This window comes from Panicum virgatum, chromosome 3K (genome assembly GCF_016808335.1).
Source record: "Panicum virgatum strain AP13 chromosome 3K, P.virgatum_v5, whole genome shotgun sequence".
NCBI classification, from domain to species: Eukaryota; Viridiplantae; Streptophyta; class Magnoliopsida; order Poales; family Poaceae; genus Panicum; species Panicum virgatum.
Window position 1 is genome coordinate 57115897 of NC_053138.1, and position 14898 is coordinate 57130794.

Here is a 14898-nt window from a genome sequence, read left to right on the forward strand (position 1 = left end):
TTTGGCGTATAGCCAAGCAAGGGGATTTTTTTAACCTCAATCTAAAATTCACTCCAACTGAAAGTCGAACTCAGGATCTGATTAGTACGGTTAGGCATTAGGCAACCCTCCAATCACCAATTAATTGGATAGAAGAACGACTCCCTTTCATTTAGGTGAGAGTGAGAGAAAAGTTTATAAGTGTTGGATTGGTAAAGGAAAATAGTAATAAGTGTTGGATTGGTAACTTGCTGAAGTACCTCTAATCACAAAAATAGCAGGTTTTTATTGGGGGAAAGGGATGGTTGATCCAGTGAAAATGCTTTAAGACAGAAGACTAAGGGTGGATGAAAATTTCAAAGCTCATGAACTAACTCTCAGCTCAACTCCGTCCGTTAACATTATATCTTATTTAATTATTTACTAGTTTAATGATAGGTCCAATTTACTCTTCATAAAAACATTATGTGTGACTAAATTCAGATGATATCAGAGCAACTCCAGTAGGGCTTCTAAATGGGCTGCCATCCCCATATTTACTCAATGGGTGCAAAAAATTGATCTCCAGCAGACTTTCTAAATGAGCTGCCATTTTAATAGGCTTTCCAAATCCCCCCCCCATTTGGTGGTCCTCTATTTGGGTTGCCAAATGTGGGTCCATCGATTTCTCTTTTTTTTATTTCCTTCATTTCATCCCGATCCCCACTTCGATCCCGAGCGCCAGCGTCCAGCGGGCGGCGGTATGATTCACGCTGGTGCCCTCGATGACCCCAGAAGCCAGGCACGACGCCATCCGCTGCAGAGCGGCGCCCCCTCGGTGGCCGTCGTCGCCGAACACGAACGCGGCTGTGACAGGGCATCGCTGTCGGCGGCTAACCGCTCGCCGGCCCTGATCAGCTCCATGGACAGGTCGAAGCACGGCGACGGGCAGTATCCGTGGATCGCCCGCGCGCCACCCTGCTCGTCCTGGCGACCCCCTTCATTCCCTACCGCAAAGTCGAAGACGATGTTGTTGCCGGAGTGGAGCGACGCGCACTCGAACTTCTCCAGGGACGCGGCCCGACTCGGCGGCATGGCGTCCGGGGGCGCTGCCTGCTCGGCCGGCTCCTTCAGTGCCGCCACTGCCGGCCCGCTCGCGGCGGCCGCCTCCGCCTCCGGCTTCTTCTTGGAGAGGCCTAGCAGGTAGAGGCACATGAGCAGCGCGATACATGTGAAGCCTTGGCTGTCGGAGCTAGCGTCGGGCGTCCCGGACATGGCCCTGCGTGCTCGCCGGTTCGATCCCGCCAGCGCCTTGATAGGCACGGAGGACGTGCGCCTATATTGATCGCGGACTCGCGGTGGTGGAGGAGGACCATACCGTCGCCCGGTGGACGCTGGATCCCGGGGGAGGAACAGGTGGCGGCGGAAGGAGAGGGAGAGGAGCGAGAGCGCGAGGGAGAGGACCGGCGGGAGATGGAGAATGACGGGTGAGGCTTAGTTGTCAGTTGAAAAAAAATAGAAGCCCAATTTATTCAGTCTGCTGGAGTGGAGGCCAATATTTGGATGAGTAAAATTTAGAAGTGGATTTCTAAATAGACATTTGCTTATCCAAATTTAAAAGACCTACTGGAGTTGCTCTCAGCCTCGTTGATCATGTTACTAAATGCTTCACAAATCCTGTAAACTCTTGTGTTTACTCAGTTTGAATGTATCACAATTCAACTTGGGGATTTGAATTTTTTTCAGTTAATCTATGCTCGTACTGTTCTCCCCCACGCACGCACACGCACGCACGCAAGGATGGATAAAGCAAAAATGGCGAGACTATTGCTCTGGCTCGCGCTCTTGTGCGCCACCCTGACGCTCGCCACTGGCGCCGGCCTCGGCCTCCCCCTCACCCATGTCGACGGCGGGCAGGGTGACCAGTACATCGCCGAGTACCTCATTGGCCACCCGCCGCAGAAAAGGCCGAGGCGGTCATCGGCACCGGCAGCGACCTCTCGACCTCTTCGACGCAGTGCTCGACCTGCTAGCACCCTCCTCTGCTTCCGGCAGAGAAGCTCCCTACTACGAGTCTACGACCCGTCCCGGTCGAGCACCTACCGGGCCGCGGCGTGCAGCGACACCGCGTGCGCCCTGTTGGTGCTCGCGCAAAGGCAAGGAGTGCGCCGTCCTCGCCAGCTACGGCGGCGGGGTCGTCGTCGCCGGGCCGGGGGGGGGGGGGGCAGTTCGCGTTCGGGTCGGAGAAGGTGAGGCTCACGTTCGGGTGTCCGGAAGGTCAGCAAAGCAAGAGGCAAGAGCCTGGATCCCCGTCCGGAAGAGTCATCCTGTCGTACGTACAGCGTCGCCACGTGCCCTCCAGGGGCACGCCACAGCAGATCAAGGCTCATCCTCGCCGCGTACGCCTGGAACACGAGCCGCTCCGGGTGCCGCCCGATCCTGCGGCAGCCGGCAAGGTCTCCACCACGCGTCAGTCCAGCCGACACCGGTGGCCGCGCACAGCAGGCACGCCGCCTGCCCCGAAGCAGACCACCACCGGGCGCGGCGTTCCCAGCGGCGCTCGTTCGGTCTTGCCGCGCTGCCAGGTCCTCCTCGTTCGGCACGAGGCGGATCGACGGCCTCGAGAACCTTCTGCCCTCCGTCCGTGATAACGCGGCGGAGCTCGTGACGGCTTGCCGCTGCCGGGTGGTTTGCTGTCGACGATGGCGTCCGGCCGGACGGACCCAGGGGGCGCGCGGTCCGTAAATCAAATACCGTCCGGGGCGGACGGTAAATGAAATACCGTCCGCCCTTTGGTGCAATACTAACTGTTGGATCAAGATTTACCGGCTGAGATTGACGAGTATATAATCACAAAAGGGCCTTCTCCGTCTTCCTCGCTTGTCTAAGTCCGCGCGGCGCGGGTCACCACGCCCGATCGCCGGCCGCGCCGCCGAGCACGCCACGGCGACCTCGCCGCGTTCGTCCCGTCCACGTGCCGTGCCACCTTAGAGCACGCCCCGGCGATCTGAGCAGGTTCGTCCTGCCGTGCCGTGGTGCCGCCGGGTCCCCCATGTCGATCGCGCAGCGCACGCCTGGAATGCGAGCCGCTTCCGCCGCGTGTCCTCCAGGGGCACGCCACGGCAGATCAAGGCTCGTCCTCGTCCTCGCCACGTACGCCTGGAATGCGAGCTGCTCCGGGAGCCGCCCGATCCTGCGGCAGCCGGCAGGGTCTCGACCACGCGTCAGTCCAGCCGCCATCAGTGGCCGCAGCCGGCACGCCGCCTGCCTCGAAGCAAGACCACCACCGCGCGCGGCGTTCTCAGCGGCGCTCGTTCGGTCTTGCTGCGTGCCATGTCCTCCAGGTGCACGTCCCCGCGCAGCAGCAGGCTTGGATCGCGAGACCCTTTCTGCCTTGCGTCCGGCAGCAGCAGCGCCCGGTCCAGCCTGCTGTATGTGCTCATATCCTAGATCTCTGTCCTCGGATCTCCTAGGAGCTGACACGAATTGAATCAATGCCGCCGAGGTGTGGTGTGCGAGCGAGGCGCCAGGCGGCGGCGGACATGGTCTTCCAGCGCCGGACGGGAGTCTGGGGACGGGGAGGGGAGCTCGTGACGGCTTGCCGCTGCCGGCGTGGTTGCCGTCGACGATGGCGGCCAGACGGGCAATAGGGGGATGGACACTAGGGGAGGTCGGTAAATCAAATACCATCCGGGGGTGGACTGTAAATGAAATACCGTCCACCCCTAGGTGCTACACCAACCGTTGGATCAAGTTTTACCGGCCGAGATTGACGAGCATATATAATCACAAAAACCCCTCCTCCGTCTTCCTCGCTCGTCTAAGACCGCGCGGCGAGGGTCACCACGCCCCGGGGTCGCCGCGTGCCGGCGGCATCCCGGCCGCCGCAGAGCACGCCGGGGTGCCGGATCCTCCATGTCGATCTCGCAGCGCACGCCTGGAACGCGACCCACTTCCGCGCTGCGCGCATGTCCAGCGCATCCGCAGGGATGGTCGCCGCCGAACATGATCACATCACGCGCAGGTTCTGCTCTTTGCCGTCCAACTCCATCCGTCCAGGCGATGCAAGCTGGTCCCTCCGCCAGCATGCGCCGCACCTCGCGGTCGGCGGATCAGACCGCGGCGCGCCACCGCGACGGCGTCCGCCTGGTCGATGAATTGGCCGCACCTTATCCCAGCTGGGCGCCCGTGGACAAAGGCCGCCACGGCGTGCATGGTGGTGTCCAGGTTCAGCGCAGCGATGCCGAACGCGAAGCTGCGGCCGATGAACGAGACGACCGTCATCGGCAACTTCATGCAGAATTGCAGATGCAGCTAGCTGCTCTACGACGGCGGCAATGGCGTGCTCTCCTTCCAGCCGGCGGACTGCACGCTGCTCCATGTGAGGACATACCGATACACTTTGATGCACGCTGATTGTTTGTGTGTGCCCGTATGCACCTGTCCCCGGTATTTCCAATGTGCTGGCTCCTAATACCTCCATAAAAAAATGTGCTCCTAATACCCTATTTTCATTATTAATTGCTTCTATTTATATAACACAAAATCATAACAAGGATTTTCTTTCGAAACATGGTGTGTGTGTTTATAGATATAGATGCTCGTAGACATGCATACATGCATGCACGTACACTCTATCCCGGTGAGCATTATGAGAGCTGAACTAACAGATCTTGAATTTTACAAATTTACAACTGAGCATCTCCAAGAGATTAGCCAAAAATACTAGCCAAATTTACTGATTTAGCTACTCAAAAATATATTTGACAAATAAATAATAGTGTACTCTAACAGACTCTGTATGGATGGCTAGTGAGGTAGGTTATCTAAAAATAGAGTGGGAATGAGGTGGAATGAAGAGCCACTAAATTTGTAGAGTCATTTACAGAGTCTATTGGAGATGTTTTTTGTCCAATAATAACTAAATTTATCTTTAAAACAATTTGGCTAATCTCTTGGAGATGCTCAACGTCTTGACATACTCCTATACGAAAACATCACGTACCACTGAAAATAATAATATCATCTATTTTTATATAAATATACATAGAAATACGAACACCCGTGTGCTGATATACTTTGAACCCGGGTGGGTACGTTCCTCCAAACCGAGTTACCCTCAGTTCGCATAATATAGACTTAGGTACTAATTAATGATGCACAAAATCGTCAGAGATATATTATATGTTCAAGCATCATTTGATCAGGAGAATGTATTGACTACGTCAATCCCTACATACGGGGATACGCTTCTTATGTTCGTGTAGCATGTCAATGGCGCCACTCATCGTGTCTATCGTCACACGGCTAGGCAGGCGACGTCACTACTACCAGCAGCATGGTGCAGGCATCCGGCGCTCGCCACAACCAGGTAAACCAGCAGCAGCACGGCGGCGCCGCACCAGCTCGCGAGCGCGGCCACGGCGACCTCCCGGCTCGCGGCGGCGTCCCAGACCTCAGCGCACGCGAGGCCGTAGAGCACCAGCGCCATGGCCAGAGCCATGCGCTTCCCGCGTTCCCTCTCCGCGTCGCCTTCGCCGCCGCCCGACGACGACGATCCTCCGGAGCCATCGTCCATGGCCTGCGCGGCGTAGTGCACCATCAGGTACATCGCCGTGAAGGCCGCGCACGCCAGCTCCAGGTCGTCCGGCCGGCTCAAGAGCTGCCCGTACGCCACGGCGAGCGACGCCGCCCCTGCCACTATCGTGACGGCGGCAGGCATCCCCGGCCGGCCGAGACCCTGCTAGGTGCTCCTCGGTGGAAGAAGAACAAGGCGAGCTCGGAACGGTGTAGAAGAAAAATAGAAAATGGTGCGCGCGGCCGGCCGGCCGGCAAGACATCCCTAAGAGTCCTATTTGTACTGAGATTTCAGCCAGGACTATAGTAGCATTAAGAACAGAATTAGCATCCCTGATACGGTGGTTTAAAATGTTCTTTCTTGGCATCTAGCGTGCGACAGAGACCGAAGAGGAACGCTGCTGATGATCAGAGGTTCCAGATGGCTGCATGGAGACGATTAGCGAGTAGCGACGAGCTGTGGTTTTGACCGACCATAATCTTATTCGAGCCATTAGGTCACTTGGGTGAAGCTACAGGGGTTTCTCACTCTGTGGTTAGGGAATAGGAAAGAAGGATGCATCATGCATGTGTCGAATATACTAATATATTTGAACTTGAACAAGACATTAATTTAGAGTTGAAGGAACAAGAAAGCACGGCTGTGTATGGTCGCCGTCACTGTGTGGAAAGTGGCTTGTAGGTTGAATATTATGCCGGCCTCTAACTAAACATTCTACTTGCTGCAATATAAACTGCACACGACAACTGCTGCTGCTTAGTCACAAGACAAGCCTCAGTTTATAGCTAGATTGAAAAAGATTCAATCACATTGATGAAACTCACTGAGGTAAAAAAAAAAGGATGCTGTGATTAGTAATAGAAGGCTTGTAGAATTGTTTAATTATTGCAAGCCTCAGTACAAGAGGGTTTATAGTTACTCTCTCAGCTGTCCTTAGATACAGCTAGCTAGTTCCTTGAGCATTCAAAATTATTTGTCCCAGAATATAAATATTTATGAGTCCAGGAGCTTCTCTTGGCCCATGAACTGTCAAAAATACCCATATCTAGTCTACCGTCATCCGCATGCTACAGGAACGTTGCATGCAAGTACATTTGGAAGATGCAGCATGTGACATGCTTGAATAATTTAATTTAGTTGCATGAAAAAAAATTGGACTTTTAATCACGCATGAAGGGCAATTTGCACTCACCTTAATTTTTTTAAGAGAGTCTAACACTAGATATATTATTGGACGGAGGTAGTACATGTATCTTTCCTTGGGATTTTATACGCTTTATTACCAACGACTAGAGTTTTACTGTGCAAATAAAGATTTTCAGCGATTATATATGCAAGCACGTAATTACGCAAAACTATTTATCCTTCTGGTTTTACTAGCTAGTTCTCTTGTTACTTATTTTCGACACAATCTCTTATTGTTCCACAAAACTATACAGATTACACATCCACACCATGATAGGATATATATTCCATCTTTTTTTAAAAAAAATATCGCCACTTTTGCTCATGAACTGACATCATATTGTCGGTCAAAACCCACCGGCGAGTAGCGACAGGCAACACGAAGAGCCGGGAGGTCGCCGGGGCGCTGGCAGGCACTGCTCCCTCGTCAACGGCCCGCAATTCCAGCACACGCCGTGGCTTCTGAAGACGCAGGGCGTGCCACCTGACCTATACCCGATCAGGAAGGTGCGGACGTGCTTGCAACGATTTGCCTGCGTACACAACACGTGGAAACATAAGTCCGAACCGTGGTCGGCTCCCCGGGACGACTCTTGCATCGGCTTTAAAGAGCCGATCGAGTCCCGGTGTCAGATTGGATCTGTACGTATCCGGATATTGATAGATAAAGCAAATAACTGTAAAGCTGCTTCAATTAAATCTAGCTAATCTAATCCATGACGGTAAAAGCTACACTGCGAGATCGGAACATCCTACACGTAATTTGGCCTAATGAACGTACCAAATAACTAAACCTTAACCAGAATAGAGGCCTAAGAACGAGCGAAAGCCGATTCCCGGATCAATTCCCTATTAAAATTAAGGCAAAGCATCTGATACGCCACCGGATCATCCAACCCGTTTGCAAGGCCTAACCTAGCAGACATTACGCCAACTCCTAAGTATAAGAGCAAACCATAACAGACTAGATCTACTATATGGAAAAGAAGCAGGGTGTTGTCTCCGTGCAACTAATTCTATACAACGAGAATTAGCATAAGATTAAAACGTGACTGCGCAGAGACAACATGATATTCGTAGATGATAAGCAACAAAAACACAATGGATCTACTAAATTCATACTATGAAAATCAGGATAACTAGCATTACTCGTCATCAAAAACACTTCAGAACGAGTAATACCAAGGTAAAAGCAAGAACAACGCTGCCCTGATCGCAAGAAGCGATCAGGGCAGCATGGCGCTTACTTGGATGAAACCCTAGGATTAGGGGTGGCGGTGCGCCGAGAGTTGTAGTTTGCAAACGTGATGACGTTCTCCTCTTTACGAATAACATAAGGTACATATTTATAGTCCGGAGACTTGGAAAACAATCTAAACCTAATCGCGTCCAGAACGGACTCTAATCTAAACTGAATCTAAAGATACATGGCCCACATGGCCCAAATACTCGCGCAGGAGCTGATTTACAAGCCTTCTTAAACTTCTGCTTTAAGCCCAACTCGCTTACGGCCCATAAATTAACCCTGACACATGCCCCCTGGTTTTGGCAATGATAATTCCAAAACCACTTCGCCGCTTCACCTTACCATTGATGCTTCATTAAACGCACAACAACCGTCATGGAAGACACAACGTCTCTGCAACTAGCTCCTCGTAGAATGTGAAACTGCCGATCCATCTTCCATTTTTTACTATTTAATCTCACCCAAATCGACTTTCTTCACGGCAAACTCATCTTCCTCCCAGAGCCAAGTAGCACAGAAAACCCCAACCTTCATTAGTCATGGCGATCTCCTCCTCCTCCGGCTCTAACTCCATCGGCCATCCTTCTTCCCCCTCTCCTTCAAGCCTCTCTGCCCAGTCGATTGCCTGTGAAGTTTGGAGCCTTCGTTTCCAGGATAAGCTGTGTAACTCTGATAATCTTTTAATTATTGCTTTTATGTGATACTGTTACTGATTATTCACTTATAATGTCTCTATATGTATGAAAACTTGATCCTGGCATACATATAGCTATGCATTCGGTTTTGTCCATAAAACCGGGTGTGACAGAAGTGGTATCAGAGCTGTATCGACAGTAGGACATAAGCCTAGATAGCAATGGTCATGTTCTAAGGTTTCTTTTGATATCAAATCTATTCCTGCTTGTTCTTTGACCCCCTCCATTGAATATTCTCTCTCCTTAAATATTTTTCTTTTCTCAATCAACCTTGACAATCTTTTTCTCACCTATCTATCTTATCATTTGCACTTTCTCATTTGCAAATGTAAAAAAAATCTTAAACTTCCTATTGACCTATTGTCCTATTGATAAATTTTCTTTTTGATCAATTCTTGGTCAATTACCCTTTGTTGTTTCTCAACACCCTCAATCCATCCGTTTATACTTCTCTCTCCTGGACACTCCTTGATTTTCTTAAAAATTTATCTTTGTTGATGTATCTTTCTTTTCTTTATTTTATCTAGCTTTCTCTGTTGAGCCTCTCTCTTCTTTCCAAATAAATATCGTTTTGAATTCATCCCTTGACTTTGATTCCAAGGTATCCCTTCTGATTCAAAATTATTTAGATGATCTGTGCCACGTATCCTAATGCCTGCCAAGCTGTCTATGGAATGGAGCTACTAGTTCATCATGAGGAGTCAAGTCGAAGCAATTGGAAATTGTACCACTTACCCACATTCTTGCTCAAGTTGGATGAATGATTCAGAGCTCCACCAAAGAATCAAGCCTGAGCGAGATTATGAAACTCCCACTACAATCACGAAGGTGGAGTTAACACTGGACAAGCGGAAGGATACACGTGTCGTCAACAACGAGAAGCTGGAAGATATAACCATACTTAGGAGAACCCCTTCTAACTCTAACAACGTTTAGCATCGTCTTTGACTGTGTTGACTGGTGAAATTCGGTGTTTGCACGATGATGTTTGTCTTTATGAACTTGTTTGATTCGCTTCTTTGTAATGATTGTTGGTGTATTGTGGGTCTTCTACCTACAGTGACATCAGTTGCCTAGATGGGTTTTTCTTTTAAACCTCCCCCCTCCTTGTTATCCTCTATCTTTCTACCTAATCCTTAAGAGGATGTCAGGAAAGGAGTTCATGGCGACACTGATAGCAATAGTAGAAACCTCCAAGTGTCTACAATGATCGTCAAATGAAAGAGACTCAAGACAAGAATGTCTTCCTTCCCTCCACCTTGATTTATTTAATAATCACAACTACCAAGAGATGTGGTGAAGATGATATTATGGACGTTACCTTGCCTTTCTTCTCTTTGCTAACCTTATTCCTACCACCAAACCAGATGATGAGTCTCAACAGGAATCGAGAAGATAGAGCCAACAAAGGCGATCTCAAAATTTCAGCACAAACTCAGGGAATGCAAGCAATGGTTCCAATCAGGATCAACATCCAACAGCATGTTACAGAGCAAGCCTCCTTTCCTAGGAGCCGCAACCCTGTTAGCAGTGATAATCAAGTCCCAACCAGTCAGCCAGCGTTTGATAAAGAGAAGTTATTAGCTATGCAAGCTCGTGTCTTACAAGGAAGGTTGCAGTCTAAAACACCAACCTCAGGTGACATGGAGATGACTAAGGCATAATTCCCCACCGGACCAGTGAAGAGGCAAGTCGCCGAACCATGGAACCGCCAAAGGAATAAGAGAAGTCGTGGAACACCAGAGCTGGGAATGGAAAGACAATATAAGGATATTAAGGGATCAGGAGTGTGTCGATGTTGTGAGCATTATGGTAATCTATGTCTCCAGGAAGATAGGTTAATGACAGCAGAAGCAAGAGAACATTACTATTTAGATATCAATAAGAAGTTCCCTATGCAAGATCCAAATATAGAAGGAAATGCTCAAGCTGAAGATAGCAGTCAGAGTATAAACCTCGAGGATTGGACTATCACTTTCAAAGAGTTTCAGCCTAAAAGAAGCAAGCAGCCTAAGAAACAAATTAGTAAAATAAGCCAAGAGAAGATGGAGTTACCACAACCATTGGCAGATAACGGTACTCAACTTAGTTTCAATCAACCACAGCCAAAAGTTGTTCAACCTCCATGTCACCCCTCTGCCAAAAAGAATCCTGATGTACAAGCCATTCTACCAAGAGTTGTGGAGGAGCAGAAAAGTAGTCAGGATGGACGTATTAAAAGAGTAATGTGTTATAAATGTGGTGAAAAGGCCACTATGCCAATAGATGTCCCACAAAATGAGAAAGTCGAAATGGATATGCTAAAAGAGTGTGTTTTGGATGTGGTAAAGAAGGGCATTATGCCGATAAGCGTAAGAAGACTAGATCCCGTGATCTTGGATTATACTGCCTCAAGTTTGGAGAAGATGGACACCTTGCCAGTTGGTGTGAAAAAAAAAGAAAAATGATAATTAATGACAGAAGTACATGAAGACTTGAGAGGTGATACAAGACTTCAAGCCAGAAAGAAACAATCAAGCTCTATTCAAATCACTTTATCAAGGTACGAAGGATGTTCTTCGAAAGATGTGCCAACGAAGCTGTGGAAAGAATGAAAGTTAAAGGAGGAATTAGACTGAGTACCTGTGAAGCGTTTTGTATGAGTTACCAGGAATTAAGAAGTATACGTTGTAAGAATGAACGATCTGAGCAGAAAATTAATGTGTGTCAGATGCTACCCACCTAAACCTTTGTCTCTTGCTAGCCTTGAGAATCTCGGGACGAGATTCCTTTTAAGGGGGGTAGTTCTGTCACACCCTCAAATTTTTTGAATTTCAGGATGTGATTAAAATTAAAAATAAAACAACAATTTTCTCATAGATTTTAAAATTTTCCAACATTTATTTTCTTTACAGGGAATTTAGAATAAGAAAATAAATATTGGTTGTTCTTCCAAATTAAATAGGGTCTTTTTGTTTGTGTTGCATTCATGCCAACTTTGCATTGTTTTATTGCTTGTTGTTCCATTTAAATTTGAATTCGTATGAGTTTGAATTTAAATTGAATGTGTTTGAATCCTTTCAAAAAAGGAAAAGCCTTCCTTTTTCCCCTCTCCTTTTCAGCCCAGCCGGCCCATCTCTTCTTTTTCTTTTTTCTCTCATTCTATCGCGGCCCAAACTCCTTGTCGGCCCAGCCTTTTTCCCTTCCCCGGCCCATCTCCGTGCGCCGACCCGTTCCACGTTCCTTTCTCTCCCCTCTCACTGCCAGCGGGCCCCACCTGTCAGGTGTTTCTTCCAACTCACGCTCGTCTCCACCGCTGCCGCTGGGTCTCGCCCGCGCCCCTCTCTGCCGGTGGCCCTCCTTTCAAGCTAGGCCCACTCATAGGGGGTCACGGAATCCACTCCGAGCCCGCATCCCAACCACCCTCCACCCTTCCCCGCGACCGAACCGAACTCGGTTGGAACCCGAGTCCTGGTCCTGCACGGCCCCGAACTCCATGGGCCTGCACGCCAAGGCGCCTCCTCTCCGCCCTATATAAGTGCCGCGGACCCCTCTGTACCCCCCTGGAACCCTACCGAGCCTCAGCCGCCTCCATCACCCTTGCTCGCAAACCCTAGCGCAAGCCGCCGCCATTGGGGCTCGTCGAGCTCGGTCTGACCGTGTTCCACTGCTCCGCCACTCCAACCTCGCCAAGAGCCGCTACCAGAGCTGCGCGTCGTGGTAAAGATCTGCCCTAGCCCCTTCTATCTCTCTCTCTGCCTTCACGTGCGTGGAATCGCTCACCGGAGCGAGTTTCGGCGACCCGCCCCGCTGCTCGCCATGGCGCGCCCCGTCCCGGCCCTGCGTGACCACGCCGACGTCGCCATCGCGTTCTCCATGGTCCCCTCGTCCTTCCAGACCCAAACCGGGTCCGAATCCCTGTCCGGATGGCCGAGTCCGACCAACACCGGCAAGCCGCCGCCGTCACAGCTCATCGCTGGCGCCTTGCGCCGCCGGCTGCCGCCCCAAATCTCCCCGCCCGTCCGATCTCGATCCAAGGGTCCAGATTGGATCTAAACCAAAGTCAAACCATAGGGTACCGGTCAACCTTTGCAGTTTTTCAAAAAGGCCCTTCTGTTTACCCAGTTTCAACCCGCGGTCTAGCCCTATACAAAACTAATTAGGTTTTGGTCCAAATCTTTACAGTAAAACCCCTGAGCTTTAGGAAAATCGTGCCCGCAGTCCAGAGCCGCCAGCAGCCCACCTTTTTCCTTGCTACCCCCTGAAGTTTAGGTATAATTATGATCTAGCCCCTAGTTTTATAAAATTTTCGTAGAAAAGCCCTAGAATTTTGTTTTAGCCATATCTTTCACATTTTAACTCCGTTTTTATCGATTCTTGCGCTCACGTGATCTTTGCAATGTGTGCGATAGCTTTATAACCTTGTTATCCTCTGCGAGCATAGTTTTTCTGTGTCTTGCAAATCTTTTCCGCTAGCTCTTAACTCTATAGTTAATCGCGACTAGATCCTTGAAGCATCGTTTATCCCATAGAATCGCCGTTTTAGTTCCGTTTTTTGTGTTTCTTGCGCTCTCGTAACCGTAGAAGCGAGCCCTATCCTTTAGTGTGTTCTTTTAAAGCCTTTCTTTTGTTATGGCGTATTGTTCTTAGTTGTATCTTTTTGTTTGCTTTGTATGGTTGCTCGTTGATCGCCCCGAGTAGAAGGATCGTTGTTTGAAGATTGAAGATCAAGAGTTCCAAGTGAGCAAAAGCTGAAGAGCAGTAAGAGTAGCTTTTCGTTGGAGAAAGTCAAGTGACCCTAACTATCTTTCTGTCTATGCTTATTTACAAGAGTATTATGATGATTTAATTGGAACATGGAGAACCACCCAAGAAAACCGTACAACCACAATACTATATGGCTCTGGTCTTGGCTAAGTAATTAGATGAACTATATGTTGTGTTGGGGTTGTTTCGCTTGGTGGTTATGAGTTTGTGTTGTGGAGCGGGTGAAGGAAGCTGCGTCTTCTGAGGGACCGCAATGGCAGGGACCAACACATACATATATGGATTCTTTGTAAAGGCCTCGTAGCATCCCTATGCAATCACACCTCGGAAGTGTGGTATTGTGCCTGATCAGCACATATGCGTGGTTGGGTTCAAAGTTCTTCGGAATTTTTACGCGAATTGTGGTGAAAGTGTACAACCTCTGCAGAGTTAAAACTAACCGGTTAGCCGTGCTCACGGTCAAGAGCGGCTTGGACCCTCACATGATTAATAAACTTAAAGATGGATATAAATCACATTCTGGTTATTTCTTATGGTCTTGCTGAGTACCAACCATAAGTGTACTCACCCTTGCTTACTGCTGCTCAGAAGGAGAAGGTGTATAAAGTCTTTTGAAGATGTTGGTGAGTTCTAGGCATACGAAATCCCCCAGTCGATTGCCTGTGAAGTTTGGAGCCTTCGTTTCCAGGATAAGCTGTATAACTCTGATAATCTTTTAATTATTGCTTTTACGTGATACTGTTACTGATTATTCACTTATAATGTCTCTATATGTATGAAAACTTGATCCTGACATACATATTGCTATGCATTCGGTTTTGTCCTTAAAACCGGGTGTGACACCGACGCCCGCGCCCGTGCATGCCGCCATGATCTGGGACTCGAGGTTGGAGGAGGACGGCGAGGTGCTCGGCAGCAACTCGGCTAGGTGGTCACTGACAGCGTCAATGTCGGCCTCGACGATGGCAGAAAGGACGGAGAGGAGAGGGTCTGACGTGAAGGTGGGCAGTCCCGAGCTATTTGTGCAAGTGGAGCTGCACTCTCCCCCCTGTGCATCTACAGCTTCCGTGCCCCCTCTTGCTCCTTCTTGCTCCCAACTGTTGGCGCCATCAACCTCCCATGGATGGCGCCCTCATTGTGTTCGATCATATGGTCATTAAGGTATACATTGTTTTCTTTTATCCCCTTTTAATTCTGCTTACACATCTTTACAATTGTGATTTGCATATTTATTAAGTTCGGAGTTTAGTAGAGAGATTGACATGAGTCAGTGAGTTATTTTACAGGCAGGAGGTGGTTAGCCCTGTCAGGTAATTTGATTTCCTTTTTTTCTTTGGTCCATTGATATATGGATTTATTTTACAGCAGTCTTCATGGTACATGAAAACACTTCTCTTAGTCATGTTCTTCTAGCTACGAAATCTAATTTATCACATTAGTATTCCTCACCATTATAGGGCATGAGTTATCATAGCAATATAATACCATTT

General features: G+C 49.1%; 1 pseudogene; it reads right to left on the minus strand.

The window, feature by feature from the left end:
- Window positions 1-664: 664 nt before the first annotated feature.
- Window positions 665-1233, minus strand: LOC120701093 (annotated as a pseudogene).
- Window positions 1234-14898: the final 13665 nt, after the last annotated feature.